The following is a 20,492-nucleotide window of genomic DNA, read 5'->3' on the forward strand; positions in this document are numbered from 1 at the left end:
TCTCCCCTCTGACAGCTATCAGTCTGGATTAAAGACTTAAATATAAGTCTCAAAACTGTAAAACTTGTAGAATAAAACTTAGGCAGTAGACTCAGTGACATCTCTATTAGCAATATTTTTGGAATATGTTTCCTTGGGCAATGGAAACAAAATAAAAAATAAACAAATGAGACTATATCAAACTAAAAAGCTTTGGCACAGCAAAGGAAACCATCAACAAAACAAAAAGCCTACTGAAAGGAAGAAGATACTTGCCAATGATATATCCCTTAATGGGTTAATATCCAATATATATAAGAAACTCATAAATTAACACCATGCCAAACCCCAAACAATCTGATTAAGAAAATGGGCAGAGCACACGAAGAATATTTCTCCAAAGAGGACATACAAATGGCCAACAAACATATAAAAAGATCCCCAACATCATTAATCATCGGTGAAAGGCAAATTAAAATCACAAGGAGACATTACTTCACACCTGTTAGAATGGCTATCATCTAAAATTAATAAACAACAATTCTTGATTAGGATGTGGAGAAAACGGAACCCTTATGCACTGTTGGTGGGATTGTACATCATTACAACCACTATGGAAAACAATATGAATGCTCCTAAAAAACTTAAAAATTGGACTACCTTATTACTCAGCAATTTCACTTCAGGGTATTTATCCAAAGAAATCCTAAACAGTAATTTAAAAAGACAAATGAACCCCTACATTTATTGCAGCATCACTCACAATAGCCAAGATACAGAAGCAACCTAATTGTCCATTGATAGGCAAATGGAAAAAAAAAGAGGTGGTGCATACATTCAATGGAATATTAGTCAGTCACAAAAGAGAACGAAATCTTGCCATTTTTGACAACATGGGTAGCATTATGCTAAATGAAATAAGTCAGAGAAAGAGAAATGTCACATGGTTTCGTTTATGTGTGAAATATAAAAACAAAATGAATGAACAAACAGAAACAACTCATAGACATAGAGATCAAGTGAATGACTGGCAGATGTAAGGGGGTTTGGAGGCTGGGTAAAAAAGGTGAAGGCATTAAGAAGTACAAATTTCCAGTTAGAAAGGAGGCACAGGAATGTAAAGCAAGCATGGGGAATATAGTCAATAATATTGTAATAACTATGTGTGGTGTCAGATAGGTACTAGTCTTCCTGGGGGGATCACTTTGAAAGTTACATAAATTTCTAATCACGATGCTGTACAGCTGAAACTAATGTAGTATGGAATGCCAACTGTAAATGAAAAACTATTTAAACTAATAAAATATTGTATGCCAACTATAAATGAGAAATAAAAAATTATTTAAGAATAATTTTATGATTTAATTGATATAACCCACTCTGAGCCTCAGAATCTCTTAAAATATATCAAGACACTGAAAGCCACAATTTGCTGTATATAGCAAAGAAAGTAAGTAAAGCAAAGTAAAGGCAAACACTGTCACACCCAGGCCTATTGGTGTCCATATGACACTTATGTGTGAATTATAAAAATAAACTCTTTCCCTGGGTAGATAAAACCCTTGTGGTCAGGGTGTACACAGTGTTGATCCAAGTGCAGTCTGTCAACCTGACTTACCTGGATGCTTATGACAATTAATTAGAATGTTTGTATACGTTATAGCAGATATCTGGCTTGTAAGATTCAAAACACTTAATTCAGCTTTCTGACTAATTAGAGAGAATTTGGTACCAGGAATATGTCTCACTTGTTTGTTCTCCCCTGCTACCTAGTATAATCACTGACACATAAGAGTAACTGATAAATATGTGTTACATGAGTGATCCCATTTCTGTCTAAAGACTTCACCCTTTAGCTTTCAAAAGTTCCTTTTCCAGACTTCTGGCCAAGATGGAGCCATAGGTAGATATACTTTGCCTCCTCACACAACCAAAAGAAGGACAACAACAAATTTGAAAACAAACAAAAAAAAAAAACAGGAACTGCCAGAAAATCGAACTGCATGGAAGTCCAGCAACCAAAGAGTTAAAGAAGAAACATTCATTCAGATCATAGGAGAGGTGGAGATGGGCAGCCGGGGTGGAGAGGACTGATCACAAGGTGGTAGCTGGTGGACTGGGTGGTCCCACATTTGCATGCAGATAAACCAGGAGGAACAACTGGGGAGCAAGATAGAACACACAACCCAGGGTTCCAGCGCAGGGAAATAAAGCTTCAAAACCTCTGACTGAAAAACCCTATGGGGGTTGTGGTGGTGGGAGAAACCCCTAGCCTCGCAGGAGAGTTCACTGGGGAGACCCACAGGGTCCTAGAATGTACACAAACTCACCCAGCTGGGAATCAGCACTAGAAGGCCCAATTTACTTGTGGGTAGTGGGGGAAGTGACTGAAAACTGGCCGAGAGCCAAACAAGTACCAGTGTTCCCTCTCAGACCCTTCCCCCACATACAGCCCCACAAGGCAGTGACATGAGTTGCCCCACCCTGGCAAATACCTAAGGTTCTGCCCCTTACAACATAACAGGCATGCTGAGGCAAGAAAATATGGCCCAAATGAAAGAACAATCAAAGCTCCAGAAATAATACAACTAAGTGATGAAGTGATAGCCAGCCTATCAGAGTTCAAAACACTGATGTTCATGATGCTCACAGAAATGGTTGAATATGGTTGAATGGTTGAAATGGTTGAATATGCAAAATAGAGGAAAAAGTGAAGACTATGAAAAGTGAAATAAAGGAAAATGTACAGGAAAACCAACAGTGAAGGTAAGGAAACTGGGATTCAAATCAATGGTTTGGACCAGAAGGATGAAATAAGCATTCAACCAGAAGAGAATGAAGAAAGAAGAATTCAAAAAATTGAGGACAAGCTTAGGAACCTCCAGGACAACTTTAAACACTCCAGTATCTGAATCATAGGGGTGCCAGAAGGAGAAAAGAAAGAGCAAGAAATTGAAAACTTCCTTGACAACATAATGAAGGAGAACTTCCCCAGTCTGGCAAAGGAAATAGACTTCCAGGAACTCCAGGAAGCTCAGAGAATCCCAAAGAAGCTGGACTCGAGGAAGCACACACCAAGGCACATCATAATTACATTACCCAAGATTAAATATAAGGAGAGAATCTTAAAAGCAGCAAGAGAAAAGGCGTCAGTTACCTACAAAGGACTTCCCATAAGACTGGCAGCTGATTTCTCAAAAGCAATTTTGCAGGCAAGAAGGGGCTGGACAGAAGTATTCAAAGTCATGAAAGGCGAGGACCTACACCCAAGATTACTCTATCCAGCAAAACTATCATTTAGAATGGAAGGGCATAAAGTGCTTCCTAGATAAGGTAAGTTAAAGGAGTTCATCATCACCAAGCCCTTATTATATGATATGTTGAGGTGACTTATGTAAGAAAAAGAAGATAATCAAAAATATGAACAGTAAAATGACAATGAACTCACAACTATCAACAACTGAACCTAAAAAACAACTAAGGAAACCCCTAGAAAAGGAACAGAATCACAGAAATGGAGATAACAAGGAGGGTTATCCTCAGGAGGGGAGGGGAGAAAATGGGGGATAAGGTACAGGACTTAAGAAGCATAAATAGTAGGTACAAAATAGACAGGGGGAGGTTAAGAATAGTAGAGGAAATGGAGAAACCAAATAATTTATATGTACAACCCATGGACATGAGCCAAGGTGGGGGAATGATGGTAGGAAGGGGATGCAGGGTAGAGGGGAATAAAGGAGAGAAAAAAATGGAACAACTGTAATAGCATAATCAATAAAATATATTTTTAAGAAGTTCCTTTTCCAAAGGAGCTATGAGAGTGAGGGCAAAAAGACAATCTTGTTTGACGATTAGTACCATTGCTAAACATTCTTATTATTTAAGTAGCATCTTGGAAAAAAATAGCCTGAGGTTAATGGCAGGATTGATTGGATATTTATGTTCTGAAAATACCTCTTAATTTCTGTGGGGGAGGAGGACTGGGGACACCTGCTTGATGAGCAGTTGAAAGTTCTATTTCCACTCCCTATGTACTATAATTATAACTGCTATCAGTGAGTGTCAAACATGTGACATATGAGTCTCAAGAGAGCAGACCCCACAATTCTCTCAAACATCAGTGATAGTGACATGACAGATCAGAAACTGTCAGTTGCTTTCAGTCTTTTAAAATACATGATAGTCACATGCACACCAAATGATTTCAACAAGACTACTGTTATTTAAGTCAGCTCGTAGAAATTAATCATTTCACTATTATTTCAGTGTTAACAAGACAGTTTAGTGGAATCATTTGACAAAGGATATTAACATTAAATTGAGAGGAAAGGCAGAGATGTCAAAAGCTAATCAGAAGGGGACAAATTCTGCAGAGGATTCCAGACAAAGTCTTAGACACTTTGCTTTTGGAAATCTCTCCTTACATTACTTTACCTAGTCCTTCAGATAGCTCTCAAAACCTAGCCAGAATATTATCTACTTTGATATTCCTGTTTTAGAGAAGATACTTTCAGGACCCAATTAAAAATCATTATCATCATCATAAAGTTCATTAAACAATTATCAGGTTATAGAAATTGTGCTTAGAATATTTTACAGAAGTATCATTATTGTCCCCATTTTCAGCTAAAGAAAATAGGTACAGAGACATAAAGGACGTTGTTCAAGGTTAATTTATTAAGGCAACAGTGGTTGCTTTCTTATAGATCGAAAATTTTACCCTCAAAGCTGTTTCAGAACTTTTCCTGTTATGACATATTCCTTCTTAAGAGAAGAGCAAACTCAAGTTTTTCAAATCAAATAAACAATTAGTCAGTAGGCAGTGTAGTTTTATTTTGAAAAGAGCCACATATTCCCTTGAAATATAATATTTCTCAGTTTTAGAATTCACATTTGGTTCTTTTTAAATCATTTGTATTTTTCTGCTAAGATTTCCCAACTTTTCATTCATTATGAGAATATTTTTTTTGCCTTGCTGAGTAGTTACAATAGGTGATTTAAAGTCACTGTCTGCTAATTACAATATTTAGATAATTTGGGGCTGTTTTCTGTTGATTGTCTTATTTTGAGTATTGGTCATATATTCCTGTTTCTTTGTATATTGAGTAATTTTGTATTATACTCTATACATTGAAAATGTTATGTTTTGAAGTATTTGGATTTTGTTATATTTCTCACAAGAGTAACAATTGTTTGTTTTAGCAGGTGATTAATTTGGTTAGACTCAAAGTGCAAACTTCGTCTCTTGGATAACAGCTAAAAACTCATTTCAGTTTTTTTATCCTGATCTGGGTTGTTTAATGTCTGGCCCACACATGTGTGGTTCAGGGGTTGGCCAGAGATTTGGGCAGAGAATTTGAGGATTTCTCTCTTTGTCTCTCTTCTTTCCATCACCCTCCTCCATCCATTTTTACCCTTTACAGATATTGTGGACGTCCCAAACTCCTTCCTGGAGATCTTTAGGCCAAAAAGTCATAGGTTTTCAGAGTTTTAGGCACCTTCCATGGTTCTGATTGTGAGATACCCTTAGTGACTGAGTGAGTGAGAGAGAACTTATTGAGTACCTTAGTTCCTGTCTTCCAAGTTTTGACATCTTGCCAGAATCTGTTTTTTCACTATTAGTGTCTTTAGAAAGTTTTCTTTTCTTCTATCCTTTTTTTTGTATTGTGCCCAGAGTTTACAGTTGTTACCTGTGAGAGGGTTGGTCTCATAGGTGTTTACTTGGCCATACCAGAAAAATTCCCTTTTGAAAATATGAACAAGAAAAAAAAAGGCATATACACATTCACTGCATATACAATTTAGCAGACAATTCTGGGGGATTAATGACTGTCTGAAACCTGTACATATGGTGGATCTCAGGTCAAGAATCCCTGATTCCTTGTACTTGGTGCTGAAATTACAAAATTGACCAACATGTAGTCCCTGCCCTCATAAAGCCATTGTTCCAGAGCAGAGGTAAGCAAAGTTTTTCTTAAAGGGCAAGATAGTAAAAATGTTAGGCTGTGGGTTAGCCATATGATTTCTGTCACAACTGTTCAACTCCTCATTATAATGCAAAAGCAGCCATAGACAATACATAGATAAATGGGCATGGTGATATTCCAATAGAATTTTCCAACAGAAAAATAGGCCACAAGCTCATGGGTATAGTTTGCTGACCTCTGCTCTAGATGAGAGAGTGAATAGAGAGAAAGTAATATTAATAATTACTTCAGTGTTAAAGAAAACCCAAAATAATAAATCAAGAGAAACTGTGATTACCAAGGGAGGATGCTGACACTGTGTTTATTTATAAAGACAAAAAAATTAGGAAAAAGCTTATAAAATCCCTTACTACTTCTTATATACAAGATCCAAACATTAAACAACAAAAGAAACGACATTAACCCTGGCTTACACATAGGAGTTACTTCTTCATCAGTTCTGCAAAATTCAAACTCCAAATCTAGTTATAAATTATCTGGGACATCCATCTTCATAATCTTTATTCTCCATTGGAATGTGAGATTATGGTATGGGTGGTGGAGATATGTCAATTACTTGTTTGTTTATGTGGCCCTATATTTAATGTGGTGGTTGCCACATAGTGCTTGCTAAATATATATATATATTTATATACTATAGAGAAGAAATTTATATAAATAAACAGCCATAGCACAGAGTATTAATGACCTCTTAAGACAGTTATACACACATGTATATGCACATGTATATATGAATGTGTGTATGTATGTATGTATATATGTCCACTAGGTCTGCCAGAAGGTATCCAGCCATGTAATATGAAAAATAGGCATTTATTGAAGAAGATACAAGATACAAGAAACAATGAACATGGGATAATGATGCCTCAGTCTCCTTAAAGTAGGCACTTTGGGGTCTCACATAGTTCTCCCAATCTCCATCAGCTACCCCATTGTATTTTCCTGAATCTCATTGATGGTCTGAAATCTCTTTCTTTTCAGAGATGATTTTAGTTTTTGGAAAAGCCAGAAGTTACAGGGTACCAAATCTGGGCTGTAGGGAGCTGAGTCAACATGGTAATTTGATGTTTCACAAAAAAAACTGCATGAAACACGATGCACGAGTGTGCACATTTTCTTGATGAAGTTGCCAATCAACAGTTGTCCATAGCTGTGGCCTTCTGAATCATCTGAATAGATTCTGTGGAGGAATGTCTTAATGCAATATTTGATGCAGATTCATTGCTCTACTCAGTCCTTTTGAATGTGATGACCACACAGTACACATGCTCACTCAACAATGTCTACTGCCCCCACTGACTAGCACAGTGAAGTTGTCATTGTTCACTCATGTGCATTCCAGTCCACTCTCCTTGGCTGTCAGGTTATCATGTCACACAAACCATTCTTTATTTAACTTTTAAAATATATTTATTGATTATGCTATTACAGTTGTCCCATTTCCCCCCCTCACTCCACTCCATCCCGCCCACCCCCTCCCTCCCACATTCCCCCCCTATAGTTCATGTCCATGGGTCATACTTATAAGTTCTTTGGCTTCTACATTTCCTACACTATTCTTACCCTCCCCCTGTCTATTTTCCACCTATCATTTATGCTACTTATTCTCTGTACCTTTCCCCCCTCTCTCCCCCTCACACTCCCCTGTTGATAACCCTCCATGTGATCTCCATTTCTGTGGTTCTGTTCCTGTTCTAGTTGTTTGCTTAGTTTGCTTTTGGTTTTGTTTTAGGTGTGGTTGTTAATAACTATGAGTTTGCTGTCATTTTTACTGTTCCTATTTTTAATCTTCTTTTTCTTAGATAAGTCCCTTTAAAATTTCATATAATAAGGGCTTGGTGATGATGAACTCCTTTAACTTGACCTTATCTGAGAAGCACTTGATCTTCCCTTCCATTCTAAATGATAGCTTTGCTGGATAGAGCAATCTTGGATGTAGGTCCTTGCCTTTCATGATTTGGAATACTTCTTGCCAGCCCCTTCTTGCCTGTAAGTTCTCTTTGGAGAAATCAGCTGACAGTCTTATGGGAAGTCCTTTGTAGATAACTGTGTTCTTTTCTCTTGCTGCTTCTAAGTTTCTCTCCTTCTCTTTAATCTTAGGTAATGTAATTATGATGTGCCTTGATGTGTTCCTCCTTCTTCTTTGGGACCAGCTTCTTTGGGACTCTCTGAGCTTCCTGGACTTCCTGGAAGTCTATTTCCTTTGCCAGATGAGGGAAGTTCTCCTTCATTATTTCTTCAAATAAGTTTTCAATTTTTTGTTCTTCCTCTTCTCCTTCTGGCACCCCTATAATTCAGATGTTGGAATGTTTCAAGATGTCCTGGAGGTTCCTAAGCCTCTCCTCATTTTTCCGAATTCTTGTTTCTTCATTCTTTTCTGGTTGGATGTTTCTTTCTTCCTTCTGGTCCACACTGTTGATTTGAGTCCCAGTTTCCTTCGCATCACTATTGGTTCCCTGTACATTTTCCTTTGTCTCTCTTAGCATAGCCTTCATTTTTTCACCTAGTTTTCGACCAAATTCAACCAATTCTGTGAGCTTCCTGATTACCAGTGTTTTGAACTGTGCATCTGATAGGTTGGCTATCTGTTCGCTGCTTAGTTGAATCATTTCTGGAACTTTGAAGTGTTCTGTCATTTGGGCCATTTTTTTTTTGTCTTGGTGCTTCTGTTACATAAAGGGGTGGAGCTTTAGGTGATCACTGGGGCGGGGTAACACTGGTAGCTGTGCTGTGATGCTGTACATGGGGGAGGGATCCAAGAGGGAGCAATGGCGCTTGCTCTGCTCTCCTCTGGATTTCTGTCACTCCCTCCGCTATCCACAATCAAACTGGGCCCCTCTGGTGCTGGTTCCCGAGTGGGTGGGCTTGTGCACGCCCTAGGCCCCTGTGGGTCTCTCCGACGACCTCTCCTGTGAGGCTGAATGTTTCTCTTGCTGCTGCTCCAACCCCCATGGGTGTTTTCAATCAGAGGTTTGAGGCTTTATTTCCCCGAGCTGGAGCCCTGGGTTGTGTGGTCTGCTTCGCTCCCCGCCATCCTTCCTGGTTTATCTGTGCACGAATGTGGGGCCGCAGGGTGCTGCCTGCCACTCTGCCTGCCCTGTTCTCTGCCACTCTGAGTCCGGCCCTCTCGGTTTATTGGTCCGCGAATGTAGGGCTGCAGGGTCTGCTAGTGGTCAGACTGCCTGCCCCATTCATCCCACACTCCGCCAGTCTCAGTCCTGCCAGGCAACATGAGTCCTCTCCACCCCGCTGCCGTCTCCACCCCTCCTACTGGTCTGGATGAATGTTTATTTTTTATGTCCTTGGTGTCGGACTTCCTTGCCGTTCAATTTTTTGTCAGTTCTGGTTGTGCGAGGCGGCGCAGTGTGTCTGCCTACTCCTCCATCTTAAACCATTCTTGTTATATTAATAATAGTTGGACTTTTTCTGGAAAGACCTTGTGTATGCACATATACACACACAGTGCATTAATATTTCACAAGAGTGGAAAATCACAAGATCACGATTTTAGATTAAGATCATAAATGAAAGGATCAGTATGAATTCCATAGGGAACACTGAAGGATAGATAAATTAAAAAAATTCTTTATATTGTTTTTTCTAACAATTAAAATGATACATATTAAAGAAGATTCCTTAATTCTGTCCTTCTAATCCAGGGCTGTCAAACTCATTTTCACCGGGGGCTACATCAGCCCCATGGTTGCCTTCAAAGGGCCAAAATACTTTCAGACCTGTATAAATGTAACTACTCCTTAACTGTTAAGGAGTTGAAATTACATTTGGCCCTTTAAAGGCAATCACGAGGCTGATGTGGCCCCCCGTGAAAATGAGTTTGACACCCCTGCCCTAATCCAAGAATACTTCTATGCCTTTGTTGATTTCTTGTTCCCTTCTCTCACTTTTCTTGAGAAGGAGAAAATATTTGATGCATCCACCTGTGTTAGTGAACAGGGTCACTGTGAAAAGCAGAATCAAGTACTCATATTTTCCCATCCAGGTGGCAGAATAGAAACTATGTATCCAAACCTACATGCCTAGCAAGCATAGATTTTGATTTCTCTACTTGTGGTCATTGAGAAAGTAGTAATACTTCCAGATATCAAGATAGGCATGCAAGAAAGCAACAGGAACTATTCACCACTTGTACCAAATTGAGTAGTCCCAGTCTTGCTTTATCTGAGCCTGAATATAGCGTTAGAATTAGTGTAATTAATATTAATAGTAAAGTAGAATCCTGTGTCCCACTAAGTTACTATTCTTCAGGTGGAAATCTTCCTTGGAAACCTTGGCCCCACTGTTTGTGTTAACACAATCCTGAAGGGGGCCAAAACCAATCGATTGAAATTAACTTAGAGTAAAATCTATTTCCCACATTTGCTCTGTGGCCATTCTGCCTGGAAACATGTAGGTTCATTACCTTAATTTGGGCTTATTAGATATGCATTTACTTCATCCAACTATGGCTTTTCTACTAGGGCTACTTTGGAGCTGTAGACTCAGCATGGAACATCATCGAACAACTATTAGGAAATTCAAACAGTAAGAAAATGTTCAGGAATCACAGAAGCAAAATTCAAAATGAAATACTTCAAATTTGTGAGAAGTTCCTTGAAAACTCATTGGTAGCATTCAAGAGAATATCTTGGTGATCCCTTCTTCCCAAGCAGCACATAAGGTTGTGTAAAACTCAAGAGTTTTTTAGAAACCAGTCAAAAGGGTTTGGTTTCATTTTTTTGATTGGTGACTAGAAAAGTAAGAATACTAGCAAAGATGTTAGGAGCACTAAGAAATGAATCACTTTTGAATAAGACAACTGCAATTTTCATAAAATTTGGGGAAACCATAAGCTTGTTATGACCTTAAATCCAAATATTCTTGAACTTCAAGCTGTTTCAATAATAAACTACTAGGTGTTTTGTAATATTATATCATAGTTACTGAAGGCTCATGTTATTATTCTCCTGACTTAGGTCCATAAATGGTTTATATATACTTTAATTAGTTGTTCAACTTATGGTCCATAAGTTCCCTGGACCAGAATATCACCTTGGATACTTGTTAAAAATGCTGTTATCTATTTACTTATCCTGACTCTCTGAATAAAAACGTCAAGGTTGGGGTACAGTGCTTGGTGTTGTAACTAATTGGAATCTAAAGGAAATCAGTACAGATTTTTTCCCTCTCATTGTATTTTCTTTAGGTATAGTTTCATTGGGTTCAATTTTTGAAGGTATTTAACAGCAACAAGAATAAATAAGGGTAAAATAAGTATTACTAAAAATCAAGAAGGTTAAGAAAATTGAAGCTTTTTATTTCTCAGCCTAAAGAAGGTAATACATTTTTCAAAATCTGTTTTTGCTTTGTCTGAATATAAAATAGGTTTCTTGCATAGCATGCTTGTTTTAATCTCAAACACAGCCAAATTAAATCCTCAGGCAAGGCAGAAATGTATAGTGCAATCTGCAGGATGATGACAATTAAAAAAATTTAAATATCTCACATGAAGGTATTCTTTAATAACACTATAGTGATACCATTGCTTATTGCAATGTCCATATAAATATGCTATAGTGCATACTACTGCAGGTGTTAAAGCTCTTGTTTGACTCTGCCTTGGCAAAATAAAATAGGGTTTTATAACATCTGACAAACATGCATTTAGATTCTGATGATACATTTCTGAGTATGACTGTCAGGGAACCGAAAGAGGGTATACAAAGTGGCTTTATGGTGGTGTCTAGAAAGGCAAATCAAAATGGGGAGAATGGGTAATTTTATGGATAATTTAGACAAGTGAGGGAAAAATATAGAGTTCTAAATTATTTATTCAGGCTCTCGGTGTTAATCCAATCTATCATGGTCATTACTCAATTTTACTTTTTCTGTGTAGCTGCAGGCTATGGTGTTTTCCTCTAGTGTGATTCTAGTATATTCACAATTAGTGGTCTGAATGAGTTTTAGCAATCTTCTCATTTGTATGCATTGATAATTATAGTTGTAGTAGTAAACATTTACTGAATATTTATGTGCCAATCACAGCTCTAATTATTTTACTGCTTATTCATTCTTTATAACCACTTTATGAAGTAGATATTAACATTTACACTTTATAGATGAAGGAACCAATACCCAGACAGCTTAAATAACTTCCACAGCCTACACATAGCACATCCAGGACTCAAAATTTTGTGTTTAATTCTAAAGCCTTATTTTTTTTTAATTTATCAATTATACTATGAGGAGGGCTTTGAAAAAAATTTGATTCAAAGGAACTTTGGTATTACTTTTGATTTCCATTGTGTAGCTTGGTTAATAGCAGTTAGAATATGAGAAAAAAGGTTGGAATGAAACACGTAGCACTGGGTGTTGGATCTGGCTTCTGGAGAGGCCTCAAGGGAGTCAGTTATGGCAGCCTGCAAGTATATGAGGGCTGAAGCTTGCTAAATGGAAAATGTTTGATGCAAATCAACAGAATTCTGGTCAAGAGAGCAGAGTAGGAAAATGCTATGCTCACCTCCTCCCACGATTGTATCAAATTTACAACTAAATTCTCGAACAATCATCATGGAGAACCACATGAACATTAGCTGAACAGAATTCCTATAATTCAGGATAAAAGAAGCCATGTAGAGACTGGTAAGAGGGGTGGAGATGTGGAATGGGCAGATCCCACACCCATGGTGTGGTGATACAGAAGCAGGAGGGATATCTCAGCTGCAGAGGTCTGTCTCCCCACCCCCTGCAAGAAGCAAAGGCTCCCAACCCTGGGGCCCTTGTGTTAGGAAGAGGAGACCCATAATAACTGGCTGTAAAACCAGGGAAGGGCTAAAGGGTAAGGGGTTGGGACAGCTTTCTCCATGGATAGAAGCTCCTATAGGTACCATTTTTTTCTTTGTTGAGCCTTACCCCTACCCAGTTGGAAGGAACAGGTGGGCACCAAACATGTGCTCTCCATTAACTTGGCTAACACCATTCGTCCTGCCTGGTTATTCCCTAAGACCCTATTCCACACAATTTACACTCCAAGCCTGAGCTGCTTCCAGTGGCTCTTCACATAAACATCCTACCTTGGGCCATTTCCTGAAATCTCTCATAGGTTCACAAATCCCAAACAAGCAGTTGCTTCCCTTGGTGTGCCCTATAGCTCTTGCTAAGTTGCCCCAACCAAGCCTGCCTTAAGCAGTGATCAGTCTCAACTTGCATCATATCTCACATCAGGTGGCCCCAAACCTGGCATAAGCTGTGGTGCATGTTCCTTGGAACACAGCTTCAACTAAGTGGTCACAAGCTCAGCACAAGTGGTGGCTGTCCTCAGCTCACATCATGGTACCATCAAAGAGGACTGAACTCAGCACTCATGTCAACCAGCCTTGGCTCACAGTATAGCCTCTCCCAAGCATGTCAAAGACCAGCATAGTAGCAACCAATCATAGATCACTTTCCAGCTCCCACCAGGCAGCCCCAAGACAGACACAAACAGTGGTTGATATTGGCCTACACCTGAGCCCCTCCTAAGAGGCTTCAGAACTAACACACTTGTTGGATGGCTTCAGACCACACTAGAGCACTATCCAACCAGCTGAACAAATGACACCCACATAGGGCATACCTGGTTGGAACCAGAGCCCCACTAAAGCAAGTTTGCTCTGTGGTGTCAACTCCCACACCAAAGCTTGTCTACTATAGTCACAGACAGCCCTCACAGTCACCCTAAGCATCAGTCCCACCAACTGAAATGCCAATAGCAAACAAGGCTCAACTAACAGGAGGGCACACACAATCCACACAAGGGACAATGGTGGAGCACCTTATCCAGATGAACAGGGAGACTATGCCACTGGGCCACATAGGACACCTACCACATAAGGCCATTCTGCCAAGACTGGGAGAAGTGGCAGATCTACCTAATACATAGAAACAAACACAAGAAGTCAGCCAAAATGAGGAGACAGAAAAATATGTACCAAATGAAATAATAAGAGAAAATTCCACAAAAAAATGGAGATAAGAAATCTATCAGATGCTGAGTTTAAAACACTAATTTTAAGGATGCTCAATGAATTTAGGGGAAGAATGGGTGAACTCTGTGAGAACTTCAACAGAGCGATAGGAAACAAAAAAATGGAGATAAACAACAACAAAAAAATCCCAGCTAGAAATGAAGAATAAAATAGAGAAAGTCAACAGAAGATTAGATGAAGTAGAGGATCAATGAGCAATCTGGAAGACAACATAGCAGAATACAACCAATTATAACACCCAAAAGGAAAAAGAATTAAAAACAACGAGGACAGTTTAAGGTACTTCAGGGAAAACATCAAATATATCAACCTTCACATCATAGGGATTCTAGAAGGATAAAAACCTTCTCTCTCTAGAGAGAGAACAGGGATTAAAAACCTCTTTGAATCAATAATGACTGAAAACTTCCCTAACCTGGCATAGAAAATACACATTCAAGTCCAGGAATCACAGAGAGTCCTAAGAAGACAAGCCCAAATTGGCCTATACCAAGACACATCATAATTAAAATGCCAATGTTTAAAGAGAGAGAATCTCGAAATAACATGAGTAAAGCTGTTAGTTTTATACAACAGAGCTCCCCTAAGACTGTCAGCTGATTTCTCAACAGAAACTTGGCAGGTCAGAAGGGACTAGTACAAAATATTAAAAGTAATAAAAAGTAAGGACCTACAGCCAAAATTAGTCTACCCATCAAGGATATCATTTAGAATTAAAAGCAAGAATAAAGACTTTGCAAGGCATGGGAAAGCTAATGGAGTTCTATACCATGAAACAAGTATGCAAGAAATGTAAAAGGACTTCCTTAATAGAAAATAAAAAATAAAAATATAAATTTGAAAATGTAGGAAGGAATGCTTACTAAAAAGGCAAACACTTAGTCAAAGTAGTGGATCCATCAATGATAAAGCTACTACAAAGGATGAAAGGCAAAAGTAGGGAGATTGTGTGTAATTACAATAATACATTAAGGGTTACACACAAACACAGATACTCAAAAGAAGTAAAAAATGACAAGAAAACATGGAGGCAGAGCATACAAATTACAGTGATTTAAGAATGTGTTTGAACTTAAGCAAACATTGACTTATTAAGGATGACTATAAACATAGCTTGGTATATATAAAACATGTGGTGACCACAAACAAAAATATCTACCAGAGATGTATGAGAAATAAAGAGAAAGGAATTCAAACATAACACTGTAGAAAGTCATCAACACACAAGAAAAGAGAGCAAAAGAATAAGAAAGAACTATAAAAACAATCAGAGTACAATAAAATGAGAATAGCTGCATACTGGTTAATCATCACTTTAAATGAAAATGAACTAAATGCTCCAATGAAAAGTTATAGCATGGTTGAATGGATTAAACACCAAGACCTGTACATAGGTGTTCTACAAGAGACACTCTTCAGATCGAAAGACACACAGACTGAAAGTAAAGGAATGGAAAAGTCATTTCATGGAAATGGGAAAATTTTTATGAAGCTGCAGTAGCAATATGTATAATAAAAATAGACTTTAAAACAAGTGATGTAGTAAGAGACAAAAAGGAAATTTTATAATGTTAAAAGGATCAATTCAACAAGGGGATATGATTCTCATATATATTTACTCATCCAAGGTAGGGGTACCTACTTATATAAAGCACATACTGGTTGATATCAAGGGGGAGATCGACAGTAGTACAGTGATAGTAGGGAACGTTAATACTTCTTTGGCATCAGTGGATAGATAATTCATATAGAAAATCAACAAGGAAACAGTGGCTTTAACAGACATATTAGTCCAGATAGATTCAATTGATATTTTTAGAACATTTCACTCCAAAGATGCAGAATGCACATTCTTTTCAAGTGCACATGAAAGGTTCAAGGTTCATTTTAAGGGTAGACCAGATGTTAGGTGGGAAGTCTCTAAACATATTTCATGAGGCCAGCATTACAATGATACCTAAACTAGACAAAGATACTACAAAGAAGAAAATTATACAACAATATATGTGATGAACATAGATGCAAAAAGTTTCAACAATATATTAGCAAATAAAATTCATCAATGCATTAAAAAGATTACACACCACGACCAAGTGGCATTTATTTCCAGAATGCAAGGCTGGTTGAATATCCACAAATTGATTAATATGATGTGCCACATAAACAAAATAAAAAGTAAAAATCATATGATCATGTCAACAGGTAAAGAAAAAGCATTTGGCAAAATCCAACCTCCATTTATGATTTAAAAACTCTCAGCAAAGTAGAAATAGAGGAAACATACCTCTATATAATAAAGGCCATGTATATGTCAAACCCATAGCTAATATCATACTCAATGGGGAAGACCTATCAGCTTTCTCTTTAGGATCAGGAACAAAGACAGGGATGTCTACTTTCACCATTCTTTTTCAATGTAGTACTGGAAGTCTAAGCCATAGCAATCAGAGAAGAAAAAGAAATAAAAGGCATCCAAATTGAAAAGGAAGATGTAAAACTGTGATTATTTGCAGATGACATGATGTTGTATATAGAAAACACTGAAGAATCCACCAAAATACTATTAGAACTAATAAAATGAATTCAGTAATGTATGAGGATACAAAACAAATACTCAGAAATCAGTTGCATGTTTACACACCAATTACAAACTATCAGAAAGAGAAATTAAGAAAAACACCCCCCTGACACACACTGGGAGCATTATGCTAAGTGAAATAAGTCAGAGGAAGACAAATACCATATGATCTCACTTATGTGTGACACGTAACCCCCCCCCCCCAAAAAAAAGCAAAGCAAACAAAAAAACTGGGCTCATAAATACAGAGAACAGATTGGTGTTTACCAGAAGCAGGGCTGGTGGAGTGGTGGGTGGAGAGTGGGCACAATTGGGTGATGGGAGTAAAAAAGTACAAACTCTCGGGTATAAAATAAATGTCATGGAAATGTAGTGTACAGCATGGGTACTACAATAAATTATACTGTGCCCATTGTTTGAAAGCTCCCCACAGAGTAAATCTTAAGTGTTTATATCACAAGAAAAAAGATATAACTGTATGGTCATGGATGTTAACCAGACTTATTGTGGTGATTATGTTTCAATATATACAAATGTTGAATCATTGTTATATACCTAAATCTAATATAATGTTATATATTAATTATACTTAAATTTTTAAAAAGGATATTTTTGATGAGGATGCAATTCTGGGTACTCCCTTGGCACAGTGAAGGTACTATTGCACTCCTGGCTTCCTCTATTGCTTTGGAAATATCAGTTGCCAGTTCAACACCATTCATTTGAAAGTACTATAATATGTCCTTCTTCTCTGATTTTAGGTTCTTTGTCTTTGTATCCTGACTATTAAATATGATGTATACAGATGTGGATTCAGTTTTTGTTAGTATTTCTTTCCTGTTGTTGACATTGTGGAATCAATAAATTGCCCTTCATTTGTTTTGAAAAGTTCTTTCAAAATTGTTTTCATCATTTCTTTTCTCCTCTCCTTTTGAAACTCTGATTAAATGTAATTTATATATTTCAAATTCATTTTTGGTCTTATTTTAAATTATTATATTTTCTATTTTACAAGTTCTATTTGGTTCTTTCCCCCACATCTCCAAAATTGCTCAGTCTTTGAGTTCTCTAGTTTTGACTTATGTTTAGTTTGTTTCATTTAGCATATTCATTTCTTCTATAATCTGTATTTTATAATTATAATACAGATTTTATTTATTGCTCTATTTCTGTTAGGCCTTGTTCTGGTGCCATATTTCTTGTGCGTTTCATGATTTTTTGAAACTTTAGGAGAATTTTTAATGCCTCATTTGAAAGTGAATTCTCCTAGTAAGGATTTGTATTTCTTTCATCCAGGTATGTAAGTGGCACCAATAGCCTGGGGAAACTTTAAACACATTTTTAGTCTTGAGATTTTTAGAATCAAGTAGGAGGTGAAAACTGGGCTCAAACAAATATGGATCTAACTTGGGCAAATAAACTTTCAGAGTACATTTAGTTTTTTCTTACATGTGGTGCTACATTTTATGATGGGCAGTTTCTTCGCATCCTCCTGTAGAGCTAAGCTCTTTCCCCTAAAATGAGGATTCCAGGTTACTGACAAAGATTCCTATTAGACTCTCCTTTTCTCTGGCTACTTAGATGGGGCATTTCTGTCCTGTGAAACCTGAGAGGCTGTGACAATGGAAGCTCAGGTTCAGCTACTACCTTCAAGTTTAAAGCCAGCTTTATTCTACAATTTTATTAACTTTTGGTCTTTTGAATATTCCTTACTTTATTTTAGCTTATTGATACCTTTACACATTTATATAAAATATTTTATTCACATATTACACAAAACTGGAAAGTACCAAAATATCTATCAACAGAGGAGTGAATAAATACATTATGTTATATCCATGCAATACAATACCCTACAACAATAAAAAAAATTAACTACACACAACAACCAATTGCACACAACATAGATGAACCTCACATTTTTGTTGAGTGAAAAAAAACTAGACGTAAAGAATGAATGTTGTATAATTCCACTCATATGACATCCAACAGGAAGCAAAAGCAATCTGTGTTAAGAAAAGCCAAATTAATGATATTCTGACTTGAGGTATGGGGACTGCTTATTGACCAGGGAGTTCCATGAAGGAAATTTCTGGGGTTCTGGAAATATTCCAGATCTTGATTTGGGTGGGGCGGGTACACAGGTATGAAAACTCATCTAGCTGTACGCTGAGGATTAGTGTACTTTGATTGATTATGTTATACTTCAATAAAGTTAAAAAAAATCCTCCAGTTTTAGTTGTTTTGGCCAGCATACCTCATCTGCCTTACTATTGCAAATAATTTTTCAAAGGCTTTGCAAATATAAGGGATTTATATTCATTACCTACATTGCCAGCGTGGAGTTAGAGGACTGGATAATTATTTAGAGAAACCAATGAAAATATGAAACTGCCACTTCTACCCTTTTGGCAGTGAGGTTTTAAGTGTTTTAATCATAACTTAAACTCCACACTTCTTTTTGCTTTTATAATCAGCATCTGAATGAGTGAAAACATCTCATAGAAAAAATGTATTGCAACAAAGTAGTAATGTAATTGCAGATATAATTTCCAAAGGTAGAGTAAAGCTATCATTTTTATCACAAAAGTCTTGAATATAAATGTACTTTTAATTCTTTGAAATGGTACCACGAGGACCACAGGCAGTTAGATCTGAAGTAATGTGATTAATTTTCCTAGTGTCTCATTTCTAGATACCTATATTATTTCTACACTGCACACTCCAGGCATTTTTTCATGTCTACATGCAGTTTATATATTAACTATATTTGTGTAAAGTAATTTACTAATGGAGAAGATTTATTTTATAAGCAAAAGAAACAGTGTAGTTAAATGGGTATATTTATGGTGTATTTATGTATTTAATAGCCATTGTTTACACATTTGCTAACAGGATCATTGTTTATGCAAATGAAGAACATGAAGTGGGTAACAAATTGCAGATGATGCAAGATGCTTATCCACTGCATAGTGGAGCTTGCAACTAATGTTTTACTTGAGAAATGATCCATATGTCTTTATATAGCTTTGTCTCCCTCAGCAGGTTTAGCAGAGTGCTGAGCATATAATAGGCTCTCAGTAATGTTTGCAAATAAACAAACAATAATTACCTATCCCTCCTTTTAAATCATATTTGTTTTTTAAAATTATGTCCTCATCCTTAGTGACTTTCAAGTAAATTTCACAGTAATGTGATGAGAAAAAATAATATTATAACCATTGTTTTGATGGATCAAGTATTAGAATGCACTGCTACCATTTTTTTCTAAAGATAAAAAATGCTTCAGGGTATGAGGGAATAATACTTAATATTAATGGGAACCAACTGTTAACCACTTCATCTCTAAGCATCAAACATTGAAATCAACAGATATTTATCAAGTACAATATTTTCAAGGCATTCTATAGGATGCAGGGTCCTAATCTCACAAGATATTACCTCAATCAACTTGGGATATTAAGTTGATATTAAGTGGTCTCAAATACACTTTTGGTGTGATGTTCTGAAAGGGGATTCTAGGACAAAGCTGCCACTTAAAACTCAGAAGTACAGGTTCTGCTGTGTACACCCTCCAATCTGCTCAGTGAGACCACAGTGAATGACCCTCATAAAGCATAATTTCTAGACACCTTGGTTTTCATCTTCTAATAATTGGGGGCAACAACCTTACAAGGTGGTTGTTTTAATTGAACAAAACTATGATCTATGTCAAGTGCCCTGCACTTAGCCTGTAACACAAAAAATGTTCAATAAACATCAGCTATCACCACTACTGCCTTCTTCTTCAACATCTTTTCTATTATTAAGTAGTGGCTAAGAGTCTAGATTTTGGAGTCAGAAGTGAGACCTTGTCCTGAATCTGTCACTTGAGAGTTATACAAGCTTAAAAAATGACTTCAGGAGAACCAAGATGGCGGCGTA

This window comes from Desmodus rotundus, chromosome 8, assembly GCF_022682495.2.
Source record: "Desmodus rotundus isolate HL8 chromosome 8, HLdesRot8A.1, whole genome shotgun sequence".
NCBI classification, from domain to species: Eukaryota; Metazoa; Chordata; class Mammalia; order Chiroptera; family Phyllostomidae; genus Desmodus; species Desmodus rotundus.